This window comes from Podarcis raffonei, chromosome 5 (genome assembly GCF_027172205.1).
Source record: "Podarcis raffonei isolate rPodRaf1 chromosome 5, rPodRaf1.pri, whole genome shotgun sequence".
NCBI lineage: Eukaryota > Metazoa > Chordata > Lepidosauria > Squamata > Lacertidae > Podarcis > Podarcis raffonei.
Window position 1 is genome coordinate 2,944,348 of NC_070606.1, and position 14,959 is coordinate 2,959,306.

At 44.9% G+C, this 14,959-nt stretch overlaps 1 long non-coding RNA gene across 1 annotated transcript; it reads left to right on the forward strand.

Annotated features, from left to right (window-relative positions):
* The first annotated feature begins 12,455 nt into the window (after positions 1–12,455).
* Positions 12,456–13,444, forward strand: LOC128413526 (uncharacterized). Its single transcript, XR_008330364.1, has 2 exons — positions 12,456–12,495; positions 13,308–13,444. It is a non-coding gene; the product is annotated as an uncharacterized LOC128413526 (long non-coding RNA).
* The last annotated feature ends 1,515 nt before the right edge of the window (positions 13,445–14,959 follow it).

Consider the following 14,959-nt stretch of genomic DNA (forward strand, 5'->3'; position numbering starts at 1 on the left):
GCCCACATGAACACTGCACAATAGCTGAGGTGTCTGTTAAAAGGCACAGTTTAATCTTTTCCAAGAAGCAGCACAGTTGAAAGGTTTGTTTTGTTGCTGATGACTGTTGCTAATCCATACTGGATTTCATGAATTTGATTTGATAAGACACTTACTTGAACACAGAACAAACCACATGGAACTTCAAATGCAGATTTCAGATCCCCACTCCCCGTCTGTATCCGAACCTGTATTTAACTCTTGTCAAATCCAGGCCACCATGCTGAAACCACATGAGTAATTCACTAAACTCCATGAAACTACTGCTCATAAGCAGTTTCAGACCTTTGTGATTTTTGTTTTGATTTGTTTAAATTCCAAAAGAGAAATACGCATGAAAACTAGCATGCCTTTCCCTTTCACTCAAGACAATTTCACTTTTCTCTTCTTTTTTAAAGATACGTATGGCCTTGATTTCCAGTAGGTTCATATTAAAGTTTTCTCATTTTGCTAGAGAAGGAAACCTACTATGGCATGCAGTAGAGGGCTGACATTGCATGCACATGCCCTGCAGTGTCCCGTGTGCTTGCTCCTGCAGTTTGTGGGTGCCCAGCCCCTTCATGGGAAATATGGGTGCTCAGGCACCCAGGTCCCCACAGAGCTGGTGCCTATGGCTCCAATGGTAAGGCATTATACAGCCACCATCCTAGAGGCCTAAAAGGCTGCACAAATGAAATGAAAAAAATGTTGAAATATACATTTATTAAGAAACCAGAAGCCTTTCTACTTGGAATAATAGGTTTGGAATTGCCCAAGAAAGATGTTAGATTGTTTTTGTATGCCACAACTGCAGCTAGAATTTTGTTGGCCAAAAATTGGAAATTACAAGAAGTACCAACAGTGGAGGAATGGCAAATGAAGATGATGGATTTTTGGGAGCTAGTCAACCTGACCGGAAGAGTCCGTGACCAGAGGGAGGAGGAGTATCAAGAGGAATGGAAGAAATTTAAAGGCTATTTACCGTAGTTAATATGTTAAGATAACATAAATAGAATTACTTGCGAGTACCAGATAGGCCTAGGATTTAAATTTGTGATGTTGTAAAATACTATGTTAATGTTAAAATGAAAAGAAAGAAAGATGTAAATTGACTAAGTAAATTTTATGTGAAAATAGTTTTGGAAAACTGCTACAATGGAGTATATGGAAACTCAGCTAGGGGGATTCAAGGAAGTCATTCAACAATGTTAAAAAAAGTGGAATTATTATAGCAAGGATAAATGTTTGTTTGTTTGTTCTTGATGTTTTTTGTTTGTTATAAATTGGAAAACTAATTAAAAAAATTGAAAAAATAAATAAAAGGCTGCACAAAAAGATTATCCAGCACATAATCATCAATATGAAACTTCCACAAGTAGGGACTCTTTCACTTCACACTGTCATATTGTAGCCTTATGAGGCTTTGCCATCGGGTGGGAAAAATATTGCGCCCGGGAAAGGGAAGTGGGAGTCAACAGACACTCAAGGAATAGTTTCAGAGAAAAAGCTTTATTTCTACCATCCATGAACTGGTAGAAGGAGCAAGTGTGTTAACTCACAAAAAGCATGCACGGGTTCACAGTCATGTGCACAGAGTATATATATTCCCCGGACCAGTTCCCTCCCCTTTCTCCTCCCTCAGGAGTCCTCTGAGCATGAACATAAAGCTGTCTTGGGACTATTGGACTCTTGGCACCCTTCCCAGGAAAGGGGAGTGAGAGCCAAGGGGTCGAGGAGCCCTGGTGGTTCAGCATGTCCAAGATAAGATTCGAATAAGATAAGATTCGTTCTCAGGCGTGCTTTGAACAGAGCCTATTCATTAGCTTTTTGAAGCCTCCTTGTGCTGATAAAAGAATAACATTTTGCCTTTGGAACAGCATCTTGTGAGAATCCACAGAAAAGCTGTAGCTGTGGATTTTAGGAGAGAGAAAGGGAATTTTGGATAGTTTTGAGGCCTGAGGTGATTTCACAGACAGGATTTGGGTATCCTGTCCCTTCATTACCCCCTCTTTGTTTTTGGACAGCCACCAGGCCTGTCCCAAATGGACCATTATCCTTTCTTGAGGCCACTGATGCTTGCCCCAAGTTTGGGTGCTGGGAGCTGCCTGCAACTGTTGCTAGGTCAGCTGAACGCCTCCTTCGATGGGGTGCAGTGGCTACCTGCTCAGGAATCCACATGGTAGGAATTAGGTAGGCAGGGAAGCTGCCGGTTGTGGTTGGTTGTTGGTTTTGTGCCCAGAAGAAGCAGTAAAAAAAAAGGTGCTCTTGGGCCCCGGTCGAAGTCTAAGCGCTGCCGGTTGTGGTTTTGGTAAAAAGGGGATTGAGGGAGGTGCATGGGTTTCTGAATGTGCGTGTGGGGACACTCCAGTGAATGTTTTGAGTGTGTGAGACGTTGGAAGCAACGTCTGGCCTGTGACTGAGTGAAAAAATAACTAGGAGGGCTGAGTGTCCCAGTATCCCAGTATCCCAGTGTCCAAGTGTTCCAGGGTCCCAGGGTCATGGAGAAAAAGCAGTAAAACAACTCCCACGACCCCCTGCAATGTTTCCTGAACAAATTGGAAAAAACGCCACGAAAATAGATGATTGAGGATTTAAAAACCTGATGAAAAATAGACTCCAACACTTATGTGAAGTTCCTGACCGTCCCCCATGGCTTAGGAAAAGCAAAACTGTGATTAGCCCAAGCCAAACTGTTCCCAGTATGGCAGCAAGTACAAGTTTTTTTTTTAAAAAGAAGCCAGCAGTTTTGCCAGTCCCAGAAGAAAAGGAGGGAGGAATAATTAGCCCCCCTCCACCCTATGCAGCAACTGCACCAGGGCTAAATGAGGTTCCCCCTACCCAACCCCCAAGCAAAGAGACTGAGGAAGAAAGACAAGAGGAAAGTGAGGAAGAAGGTGATATGGAGAATGAAGAATTCAGAATTAATTAGAAAATGGACAAGCAGACAGTCTGAAAGAGTGTTTCAGTATGTAGAACCATGTGGCTTCTTGGGATAGAAGCAGCACGATGCAAGAATGTGAATTGGCAGACAGAAAGAAACAGAAGGGAAGGCTTCAAGATCCGCATGGGACAGAACTGTTAAATAAAAGAGACAATTAAAACCAAAGGCTCAAAAGCCCTAGGATTACAATACTGAGCATTGAGGAAATCCGCAAGATAAATGCCCTCAGGGCAGCGGACAATACTGATGCTGCAATTGAGGCAGCTAAAGCTCCACTTTGATGGCCCCGCCCCACCGAGTGTACGACCCCCTGGAGCCATCCGACGCCCAGGACCACAGACCTCCAAGCACCTTAATCAGAATCCTTCTTTCGAAGAGGACCCGGCCAAAATAATTAGGGGTTTGTCTTCAAACAGCCAGGGAGCATCTAAATGCTGCAATCAATATGGCCAAGGTAGCGGAAATCCTCCAGCAACCCCTATAGACCCTGGTGATGAGGCCCAATTGGTAATCATAAAGTCTGCCTTTGTGGCACAAGCAGCCAGGAGGATGGCACTTAGAGCCGGCCAGCAGCCAGCAGCCAAAAATGTAATCCCGGAGGGTGTCCACGGGAGGGGCAGAAGAAGCCTAGGGAATAAACCAGTGCGCCATCTGCAGGGAAGAGGGTCACTGGAAAATGGAATGCCCACAGGCCCCTCGCCCGAAACACTCCCACTCCCCACAGGCTGGGAACAGTAACAAAGGTTCCCATGCCACGTACCCAGCCACGAGCCCAGCCCTGGACTCCAGAAACAAATCAAGGCAGAGGGCAAGAACAGGGATCTGTACAGGGATACCCCGTGGCCTGAACCCCACCCGCACAAAAAGATTATCCAGCACGTAATCATCAATATGAAACTTCCACAAGTAGGGACTCTTTCACTTCACACTGTCATATGTACTGGGTAATAATGATTACCCCAAATAAAGGCAAAACTACATGTGACATTACATAGGGTTCCCAAAATTTGAAAAGTGAAAATCTGGACACAAATGCTGTTGAACGTTTGGGGTTTTTGGGGGGGGTCAAATTGTTGAGGGGTTTCTGTGTGTGTGTGTGTGTGTGTGTGTGTGTGTGTGTGTGTGCAAATTCTTAAAAAAAGAGGTTTGGAGCTTTTTTAAAGGAAAAACTATGCTTCCGACGTGGGTTGCCATTTGTCCGGGTTTTCCTGGACATTCCAGTGATTTCCACCCGGACACTGTTTACGAGGGGCGAGTCCCGTCTTTGTTTGGGAAATTCCAGATGAATGGCAACCTGACATTACATGTGGGGAGGGGTTGGGGGAGAGTGTGAATTATATTTAAAATGTGAACATCAACCAGAGAGGTCCTCAATGAGGCTTGCAAAATTGCTCTCTTCAAAGCTGCTGTTTGCTGCCAACTTGATAAATTTTCATGTTGACACAAGGCAGAAATAGCCAGCAGGGTTTGGTCCACTGCAGGAGCAAACTGTCTGCATAGTAAGGACTTGGAATTTAAGTACACTCCAGGTTTCACAATTATTCTTAGCTTACCCTGGGGCTGGTTCAGGATGTGGAAGAGGATACAGATGCGGGAGCCAGCCAGCCTCCGGCACAGATATGATGAGTTGCAGGACTGATGTTAATCAAATGCTCTGTGGGCAAAACAGACTTTCTCTAAACTCTTCTCGTTTGTGTGGAATGAGCATAAAATACACGACTGCAGCTGAAATCATGTATGATATACTAGTGGTCTATTTATTCAATAACTCTCTGTAAAATATCTATAACAGCAAAGCAGCTGTCACTCAACGGTGCTCAAGCATACAGAACGATCAGTTGCCAGCTTCAGAAAATACCGTTGTGGAAACTAATGGGTGAAATATTTTTCTTGCTTTAAAAAAAAGGATGAAGAAGCAGCAGCAATGCAGAAAGACAGGTTTTCTCACTACATCTTGTTCCAACTGATCTGGCATAGAGCCATCTCTGCAACTCAATCTGCTTTCAAAACATACAAAACCTAAAGGGTAGGCTAGCAAAACTGCCACACACGTGTGCGCATGTACATGTGTGTGTGTGTGTGTCTGTGTGTGCGCGCGCACACACACACACACACACACACACACACACACCCCTTCTAAAATAGGGTCTCCCTTGGCAGAGCGGAGGAATAACCCTGCTGTCTCAAGACTGGTGCTGATACTTGTGAGAACTGTCCCTTTGCAGAGTGAAGAGAGAAAGGTTGCAGTTACTTTTCCATTTGTGACAGAGGCAATGGGCCTCTGAATACCAGCTCTTGAGAATAACAGGTGCTACTATATTTATTGTTGTCATGGTTGTTAATTGGATTTTTTACCTGCTCAGCACCCCAAGGCCCCAGGGCAGGATGTGGCAATTTAAAACACGGCATTAAAAAGTTTAAACAAATTACAATCACAAGAACAGGATGGGGCCTAAAAACCCACCACCACCTTTAGCAAGTCCAAAGGTTCCTTGTGTAGACGAAATAACCTTCAGGTAGGCTGCATGGCCACCTCATGAGAAGAGAAGACTCCCTGGAAAAGACCCTGATGTTGGGTAAGATTGAGGGCACAAGGAGAGGGGGACGACAGAGGACAAGATGGTTGGATAGTGTTCTCGAAGCTACCAGCATGAGTTTGACCAAACTGCGGGAGGCAGTGGAAGACAGGAGGGCCTGGCGTGCTCTGGTCCAGGGGGTCTCAAAGAGTCGGACACGACTAAATGACTAAACAACAACAACCGCAAGGCTGCATTCAAAGAAGTGCTTGTGTGAGAGAACCTGGAACATCAACACTACAAACATAGTTTTATTCCAGTTTTAGGGTTCTTGCAAAGGATCTTAGTTTCCTGCTGGTGTCGAGAACAGAATGACCTGGGAGCCCCCAGAGAACTTCAGCTCTTAGGGTTCACTAGGGAAAGGGAATGACAATTAAGCCCACCTAAATCTGTAATGTGGGCATGCCCTCTGAATCAACATTGCTCTCTCTCTGTGTGTGTGTGTACCTTTTAACAAGTTCTACAGATTTCTGCAAAACACCCCAGGCCATTTAAAAACAAAGTGAAACATTAGAGATATCATCCTTACCCTAAACTTAAATCTCTGAAAGGGGTAAGAAAATATGCAATTGGGGCGTTTCAGGCAAGTACCTGAAAGGGAAGGAATGAGGAAATGCCATCGCGGTCACTGGTTTCCCGTGGCTTTGCTCCCCTGTACATAACTATTACATTTCAGCCATTGGGGCAAATAAACAAAAACAAAAAAACCCAAAATGCTTCCAATTCTCCACGTGTTTCTGACTCAAGTGTGATCAGTGTCAAATAGTTTAGTTCTGGAGGAATTTATTCAATATTTGTGACTTCCCTCTTTGGAAATGGTATTATCTTTCCCAGCCACAGGTGAATCAAGGGCTAACAATCAAAACATCAAATGAGGCAGTATAGAGGATGTTTCCCCTCATGATAGTTGCTTTGGTGGGATTCTGTCCCCACTTTCCCCTTACACTCAAGGTTCGCTCGCTTCTTTCTTGTCCATGAAACCATCTCGGAGGCAGCTTCTTCAGCCTGTTTAGATCTCCAACACTCCTTGACATGAGACAATGAGATTCTAGCTCATCCCAGTGCTTGAATCACATGCCCCTGTATTCAGAATTTCCTTAAGCTCCCTCCCTAAGCTTTTGGGCTCAGTCCTCCCCTCCCCTTCCACTTTGCTTCTAGCAGGCAGGCCTAGAACATGAACTTGCTCATGTCATCAAAGCCAGAATTGTGTCAATGATTTATCATCACTGTGAACCTTTGACCTTCTGCATAGTGGTTTTGCTCTAGATGTTACTGCTCTGCAACTCCATGGAGAACATAGTTTCTCTTTATTAAGACGTGATTCAAGTCTCTGTGACCTTCATAAGCATCTGAACATCATCATTGTTATTTATTGAATTTGTATACCAACCTAGAACCAAGAAGGAGGAAAAGGAAGGTGGGGAAGCACTGCCAGAGCCACATGCGTTGCCGAGAGAGCCTCGCTGCAAGGACAGGAGGGTGAGGCAACACAGCAGAGCCAGCGGCCCAGGGCAGGCACGCGCCCGAGGGGGGTGGGCATGGAGGGTGCCCTCCCACGCGCCACAGTTCAGGGTAGGGGGGGCGGGGAAGCTGCTGCTCACTCTCCTCCTGCTCTCTGCCGCCGGGTCAGACATGCCCCACAACAGAGCTGCTGCGGCCAGGTGTGCCTTGCCACGGCTGAGGAGGGCTGCTCTCTGCTGCTGGGTCAGAAGAGCTGCTGCCGTCGGGCACAAGGTGTGCCGCCCACTCGCCTGCCATTTTGTCACACACACCCCTCAGTCGTGACACCTGGGGAGGGCCACATCCACCACACCCCCTTCCTACGCCTCTGAGCAGAGCTCCTGGATTTGCATTTCTCTGCCTTATCTCTGCTCCCAGGTTGGTGCTGGTTTGCAAGGAGAGACTCCCTACATTCGATGCTGGCCAGTGAAGGGACTGACTGCTTCCCAGTCCACCAGGGGCCACAACACCTGCCCTGACCCAGGCGCTGGCAACCCATGCTGTGCCCCTGGTGGTGGGCTCTATGCTCAGTGCTTCCCATAGCAGTTCCAAGGCACCCAACAATCAGCTGGTTGTCAGAAGCTTGGGAAGCACTGAGAAAGGGGCTTTGCAATTACTGCCAATCAGCTGTGCCACACCCTTGCCTTTCCACACTTGATTTTGTACATGGTTAGATGGGGGAGCGTGGCTTGCACAAAACAGCCTCAAAGCAGCCCAATCTGGCCCATGGGCCACAGGATCCTCCCCCCCCATCGCACTGATTGACAGAGGCTCCCCTGCATTTCACCTGGACTCCCCCCCCCAGCCCCTCCAGGAGATGCTGGGCTTGAATCTGGGACACCTGCATGTCCTGCATGTGCCCTGCCCCAGAACAAACAAAATTTGTTTGTTCCCCATAACTGACTTATTTCCCCCACCCTAGACTTACATGTGAATTGGAAAGCAGCTATCAACCAAAATTCATAGTTCTCTGGATTTTATTAGGAGTTTCAGTTCAAGGAAAAATGCACAAAATAAAATGTTATTTTACAAAAGCATTTGTATAAAATTGTGCATTTTAGGTGAAATGCATTGGAAAGCATATCAAATTTGTGCATTTAGAGGAATTAAAAAATGTGCATAATTCAAACGTGATTTGTGTGTGTTTTAAAAATTCACAAAATTGGGATATAACAAAAGTATGTTTCATATCAGACGGAGAGAGTTATTTTCCATAGCAGGATCCAGGAGTGATAAGATCCAATAGCTTTATCCTCTACAAATTTGTCTAATCCTTTTCTAAAACTGTCCAAATTGGTTAAAGAACTTCAACATGTCAGTGGGAGAGGTTTGAGCACATGCTTAACTCCAAAATTATGTAAGTGAATGAAAACCCTTCATTTAATCAGCAGCCCCCACAAAGTGTCTTGGCTGACCAGCATCTTTTCAGAAAAGCTTCAGGCAGCTTTATAAGGTCCTGGGAGAGGCAGAAGGGGAAGCTTCCTCTTACCTTACTTGTCTTGGAATCTGACGGTTGTAAAAAGCAGCTTGTGGTGAGAAGATACACTAAGGCACCGAGACGGGGTCAAAAAGATCGTCTCTCTAAATTACAAATAATTGCCAGAGGGCAAGAGAATGGGAAAGGAAGGAAATGTTTGAAGGAAATGCCTAAAGGAACTGTAATAGGGGATGGAGTGAGAGATGGAAAGGGAAAAAGCTAACTTACCAAGAACCTGCACAAGAAGAAAAACGACAAGCATTTGCCTTCCTCTTTTATAGACTTCTGCAAGTCTTGCCCCTTGTTACTGGGATTGAAAGGCTGTGTATTGAAAGAATTCCTACCAGAATGCTTGACACTTCTACTAAGATGTGTTTGAGACTGTGCAATCTCCCTTTCTCTGCTCTCTTGCTTTCTGCTTCCTAATAACGCCCTACTCTAGCAATTAGGCGAAAATGCAAGCTAAAATGTTTCTGAATTGGTTACAAATAAATATATGACAGTTGTTTCAAGTGAACATTTGGCATACTATCTTATGAGAGAAACACAATACTTAATAATCAAGAAAATAAATTTATTGAGAGGTGGGCTCTGTTTTTATATTTCTGGAATGACAAAGTAAATGACAACATTTTTCCTTTTCATTTACTTATGGTATTATAGAGTTTTTGTTATGGTGTCTCTCTGTGTTCTCATATGTCATTCTCGGGTTTTTTTCTTTTCTTTTTTTTCTTTCCCTTGGGGTTTTTTTGCACAAGAAGCAAAGGTGTTTGATGTATAGTGGTTTTTGCTGCATATTGTTACAACACAATTTCAATTTTTTTAAAAATTAAAAAGTAACAAGCGAACATTTGAAAATGTGGGATTTGTTCTGCTAATTAATAATGAAATGAATGGCCTCCAATTGTTGTATTTTTTAATTGTTATTACAAAATGAATGCACACACACGCACAGCCTGCCAACTGGCAATGCTATAATAAGCAGTGCAACTGCTTTTCCTGACAGAAGTGACCAAGGTTCATGATCGGGGGGGGGGGGGGCGTCTTTTGCTGAGGTCAACAGCTGAAATACGACAATGGCTGAAGCAAGGAGGGTTGCAGAAATGCCATTTAGCAAAGACCTGTTTGGCTGGCTCCTTGAGAGGTAAGAGGTGTTAAACCTACCAGAGAGGTGTAGCAAAATTCCAGTGGTCCGGGATTGATGTAACCATGTAAAAATCAAGCAGAACAAAATGTCTAGCAATGGTTCTGAACATCTTTGTTATGTTAGCACTTTTCATTCAGTACAGTATTGCCCCTCTTTGTAAGGCTATTCAGACTTTATTGAAGAAGTCTCCTCAACCGTTTCATGGTGATGAATGAGTCGCGCTGGGGGAGAGCATCTACTGTACTGTGAAATTAACTCCATCTTCACCAAATTCCAGCACAGAAGTCAACAAGGCAAAACAGACTCTCAGAATTCCATCACTGCAAAACACTAGAACAGCCATATAACAATTTCCCTTCATTTTTAAGACTTGCTTTAGAAAATCTATATATTCATGTTTCTCCCAGCTTCAAAAGCAGCAAGACTGTACTAACCGCAGCAAAAGACACCACCCCACCCACCCCCCCGGATCATGAAGCTACTAATTGCTGGATGGTACTGTCCCACTGTGGGTTAAACCACAGAGCCTAGGACTTGCCGATCAGAAGGTTGGCGGTTCAAATCCCTGCAACGGGGTGAGCTCCCGTTGCTCGGTCCCTGCTCCTGCCAACCTAGCAGTTCGAAAGCACGTCAAAGTGCAAGTAGATAAATAGGTACCGCTCCGGCAGGAAGGTAAACGGCGTTTCCGTGCACTGCTCTGGTTTGCCAGAAGTGGCTTAGTCATGCTGGCCACATGACCTGGAAGCTGTACGCCGGCTCCCTCGGCCAGTAAAGCTAGATGAGCGCCGCAACCCCAGAGTCATCCGCGACTGGACCTAATGGTCAGCGGTCCCTTTAGCTTTACTGTCCCACTATTGCCTAAAAAGCATGTTTCTAGGATGGCTGTAGTACACTTTCTAGGAAAAGATGGGTAAAAAAATAAACTGTACAGTAACTGGAAGATCTCAAGGCTCTCTCACCTGTAAGCATCCTAAGACTTTTGAGTTCCATGTCCTGGATGGGCTGGATGCCAAGGAGTGGTGGGAGGCACCAGCTGGGAAACCCCCAGGGGAAGAAGGCTCAGAGTCTGAGGATTGGTAGTAGTACAAGAATGAGTGGTGAGGGGGAGAAGACTGGGAGGAGGAGGTGTTGGAAGCTCAAAGAGGTCACAGGGCTTAGTAAGCAGGAAGAGGCTGTGGCAGACTCCGAGGCAGAAGCTGAAGCTGGAGAAGAGTGAGGCCAAGAGGCAGAGATGAGGCAGGCTGCCAAAGAAGCCAGGGAATCTCCTGCTCCTGTTGTGATCAGCTTCCCTCCCCTGTGGTCTCCCAGAACCCGAAGAGGTATGAAGAGGGTGAAGCAAAGACAGACAGGATGAAGGAGCCTCAGATTACTTCAGAAGCATAGATGCTCAAGCACCCACAAAATTCCCCATGAAGGGGCCTGGCACCCACAAATTTCAGTCCCAGGGCCATGCACACTGCATGGCACCCACGGTCATGGGGCCAAATTGGCACTCCTGTTGGGAAGGAACAGAGTTGTGGGAATGTGGGGACCTTCAGTTCTCACAACTGCCTCATTGAGGCAAGACCTACTAGGAAGAGTTGCTGTGATCACTAGGCCTGAGCTGCTTTGTTTCTTCGACTAAAGAGTTAACTTCACTGACGCCTTGAGAGTTATTGCTGACCTGTTCCTGATACCCGCCCTGACATTTCATTAAGAACATAAGGTTCACAGTGAGCAAAGTCCTCTGATTTCAGTGGGACTTTCTTCTATGTAACTGTGCATAGGACTATAGCCTACTTTTTTCATTACACAGACCCAGGTTCTCCATGCAGCTTGAGCAATGGAACCTCATGATCTGGGTGATCCAATGATTCATCCTTATAACATAATGCTTAAGCTTGTGAAATGGCATCTCTGGGGACTCCTTTGTGTACCTGCTTTGAAATACCTAACCCTCAATTCATGCAGAGAGGAATACCGCATGCCAGCATTCTTACCTTTGTTACACTGTAGAATCTAACAATATTTAACTGGTGAAGTCATTTTGGTTTCCAAACCTGTGTCACAAATATGCTTGGGAACTTAGGGAAGAAAAGAAAGAAAGAAAGAAACAATGCTCTTATTCATGACATCAGATCCAGCTCCATGGAAACATGTTGTGATGACAAAAACACACAGAGAGAGATTGCAAGGTCATAAGTTACACTCAAAAGAAGAGGCAAGAGAGAAACTGTAAGTTTAATGAATAACATGTATCAGCCTCAAAAGGGAAGGTGGAAAGCGAAGAGCAACAAAGCACCTGAAGTTAAATACCCTCCAAAGTACTTCAGATCCATTTCATCTTCAAGTGAAGTAGCTCTTCAAGAGTAGAAAGTTCCAGGGGGCTCACTTTGCAAGAAATTGATGGAAATCACATATATTGCCACTGAAAAGGAAAGATTCCACAGTGGATCTGTCAGGAATAGCAAGGTTCTTTCCTCTCCTTGCTAGGAAGTTGCCAGCTATTTTCTAGAAAGTAGGGATGGTGTGATTATTCATTATTTTCCTCTCCCAATGTGAAACATTAAATATTCTCTGTTGCCCATGACTGTCATGAACAGGCAGGCAGGTTGAGAATTGTGAAGAATGATTTAGGTTTAGGTTTGGAGGATGCTGAAAAATGCTATTCTGTTTGGTGGGATTTTATCATAAATGCAATAAACACACAGGGTACAATGTGAAATTTGGTTTCCCTAATGGTCTTAAGTATTCAACTGATTTAAGTGCTGATTTTTTGTATTTGTACATCTATTATTTTTATTGCGTTGTTTCGTATGACTGGCCCGGTTGTCACCAGGGCACCAGAAGGCCAGAGGTAAGGCGACAGCTGGCAGTGGCAGCAGGGGGCGAAGGCTGGGCACCCTCAGAAAAGAAATTGAGGGTGCCCAGGCCCCGCGGGCCCCCTAGAGTTTGTGCCCTGCCTCTGCTCCAGAACAGCCTCCCAAAGGAGAAAGGCCAGGGCTGCATTTTTTGACATTTTAGGAAAGTTGTTAGAAATCGTTCTCTTTCACCAGGCCTCATCATAGGCTCCTGGGATTCCAGCACTGTAGATTTGGCTTCCTGCATTTACCATTATTGTGTTTTATGGACTTAAATGTTGATGGAAATCAATAAAACATCAACATTTAAATTTCACGAGGGGCCATATACTGACACTCCAGACCCAAGATGCCCCAAATTATAGCCTTCCTTCAGACCTAAGTGGCCCCTTAATTTGACTGATCTTCTGTTCCTACAGCCTCTGTTTCCCTTGTGTTGCCATCCAGCCAAGGTGCTGAATGCCTCCTGTTAATGGTTCTGTGCTCCAACTGTTCTCCTTTACAAGGGAGAGTCTCTGTTTTTGGTAACTGGTAAATCATTGTTCCTATTTTGTTCCTATTTTTGCTTCAAGTAAGAGTTCTTGTTGTTTTTACCTAAGCACCCTCAAGGTGATTCACATTCAAAATTTTAAAATGAAATGAAACCAAAATTACAAAAAATAGCCAGCAGTTTTTCACTGGTGTATGTAATAACAAACAGATGCTGAATGGAAAGGCTAGTTTTGTTCAAATGCTTTTTGCTTTGCTCAGTATCCTTCAAATGTTTACCCAAAATTTGTCTCAAATTTTCATTTTTGTATACCTTTAGAAACACGACTGAGTCACAGGGCATGTGCAATTTTGCGACCCACCAAGCCAAAGGCAGCCCACCACACCCTCAGCATTTCTCCGTATCTAGTGAAGTCTGTGACGGCATGCCTCAATAAATTTGCTATGATTTAAGGCGCTGCGAGATTCTTTGAACCCCTTCTCTTTTGGCTGGCTGCCTAGAGCTTCAGAAAAGGGTGGAGGGGGGGACAAAGGGTTGCTTACCACCTGACTGTCTGCAGTTCAGGGCTGGTGGTCTGTCTTTTGCCTGGCGAGTCCCAGGCTGCGCACACTTGGTTTGGAGAGTCGAAGGCTTCCATCAGCGTCACACGTGGTCGCAGGGGCTGCGGAGGAGTCCTTACCCCAGGGCTTGTCATGTGCTTGTTCATAAGAAAAGAATCACAGGGTCATGGTGCTTTAATCGGTTGGGTTCTGCTTTTCCTCTTTCTTCCTGCGCGTGAAAGACATAACAGGGAACTACCAGAGCAGAAGTAAGATGTGTTTTGTTAGTTGTCTGAAGCCCTGGGGCCCGGAACCGGATAAGTCCTGATATTATGCCTGGATTGAGCAAAAAATAAATCCATTTTGTTTCCTACAAACATTTAGCCATTAAAAAAAAATATGACATAGAAAAACAGGCCTCACTGTCTGCATGCCTTCTTCTAAAGCTTGCATTGTGGAAGTGTCAGAAGCATTAGCTCATTTGGCATACATTTTGCAAGCTAATGCTTCTCCTTTAATTCTCCCTGGGGACAACATGTCTGCTTTCCAAATAAAAAGAAAAAAACAGGCTGAAGAAGGTGAAGGGGTGTTGCTGCTTCTCTAATGATATATATGATACATACCTACTCTAATCCAGTGCACTAAGAAACCTTAGGGTGTGTTTATAAGGTCCTTCAACATTCTTTGGGTGCATCTGAAAAACAATCCTATGTTGTGAAAGCTGTTATACAAAATATGCAGAATTGTGTGTTAGAATGCTGGGCAACACAACTTCAGATTAAAGATGAGGTACAATTTGAGTGTAATGAAATATAATAAAAGAAACCAATGTAATAAGCCAACATGCCTGGGAGTCACCGGGGATACCTTGCTGGTGTGCTGGTTCACTACATGGGAGCCGGGAGACTTTTGTTTCAAAAGGGAGAGCATTAAAGAAAATGACACCCCATATTGAATCAGTAGTGGTGCAGTCGAAATTCCTACTTGGATGTCTTGAGAAGATGGTGATGATTTCATTAGCCCTCATAAGTCACCTAATCTTTTTCCTAAGTGCCGTGGAGATGCTGCAGTTAAGGCAGACCCTAATCCTAGACTCTCCATTTGCTTGGTGTGAGGGGAAAGGAAAGAGGGGGGTAAAGCACGGGAGCAGCTGCAAGTCTCTTGGCTGGCCTTCTCTTGGCCCTTGGTCCCTTCCTTGGACAGTGGCAGGGGCCAGAATGGGCCTCTCTCCTCTCAGCTCAACAGAGATCAGAAAATATGCCGACTCACACTTCCCACCGGTATCCTTGCAAATTCCGTCTGAAGCCCAGAGAAGTGTAGATTTCCATGAGGAGGATGACAAGCCTTTTCTTAAGTCTCTTCCCAGAGTTCCTATCACCTTTCTGAGTCCAGCACAACCTTGCTCAACCTTATGATTCTGTCCTTATTGCC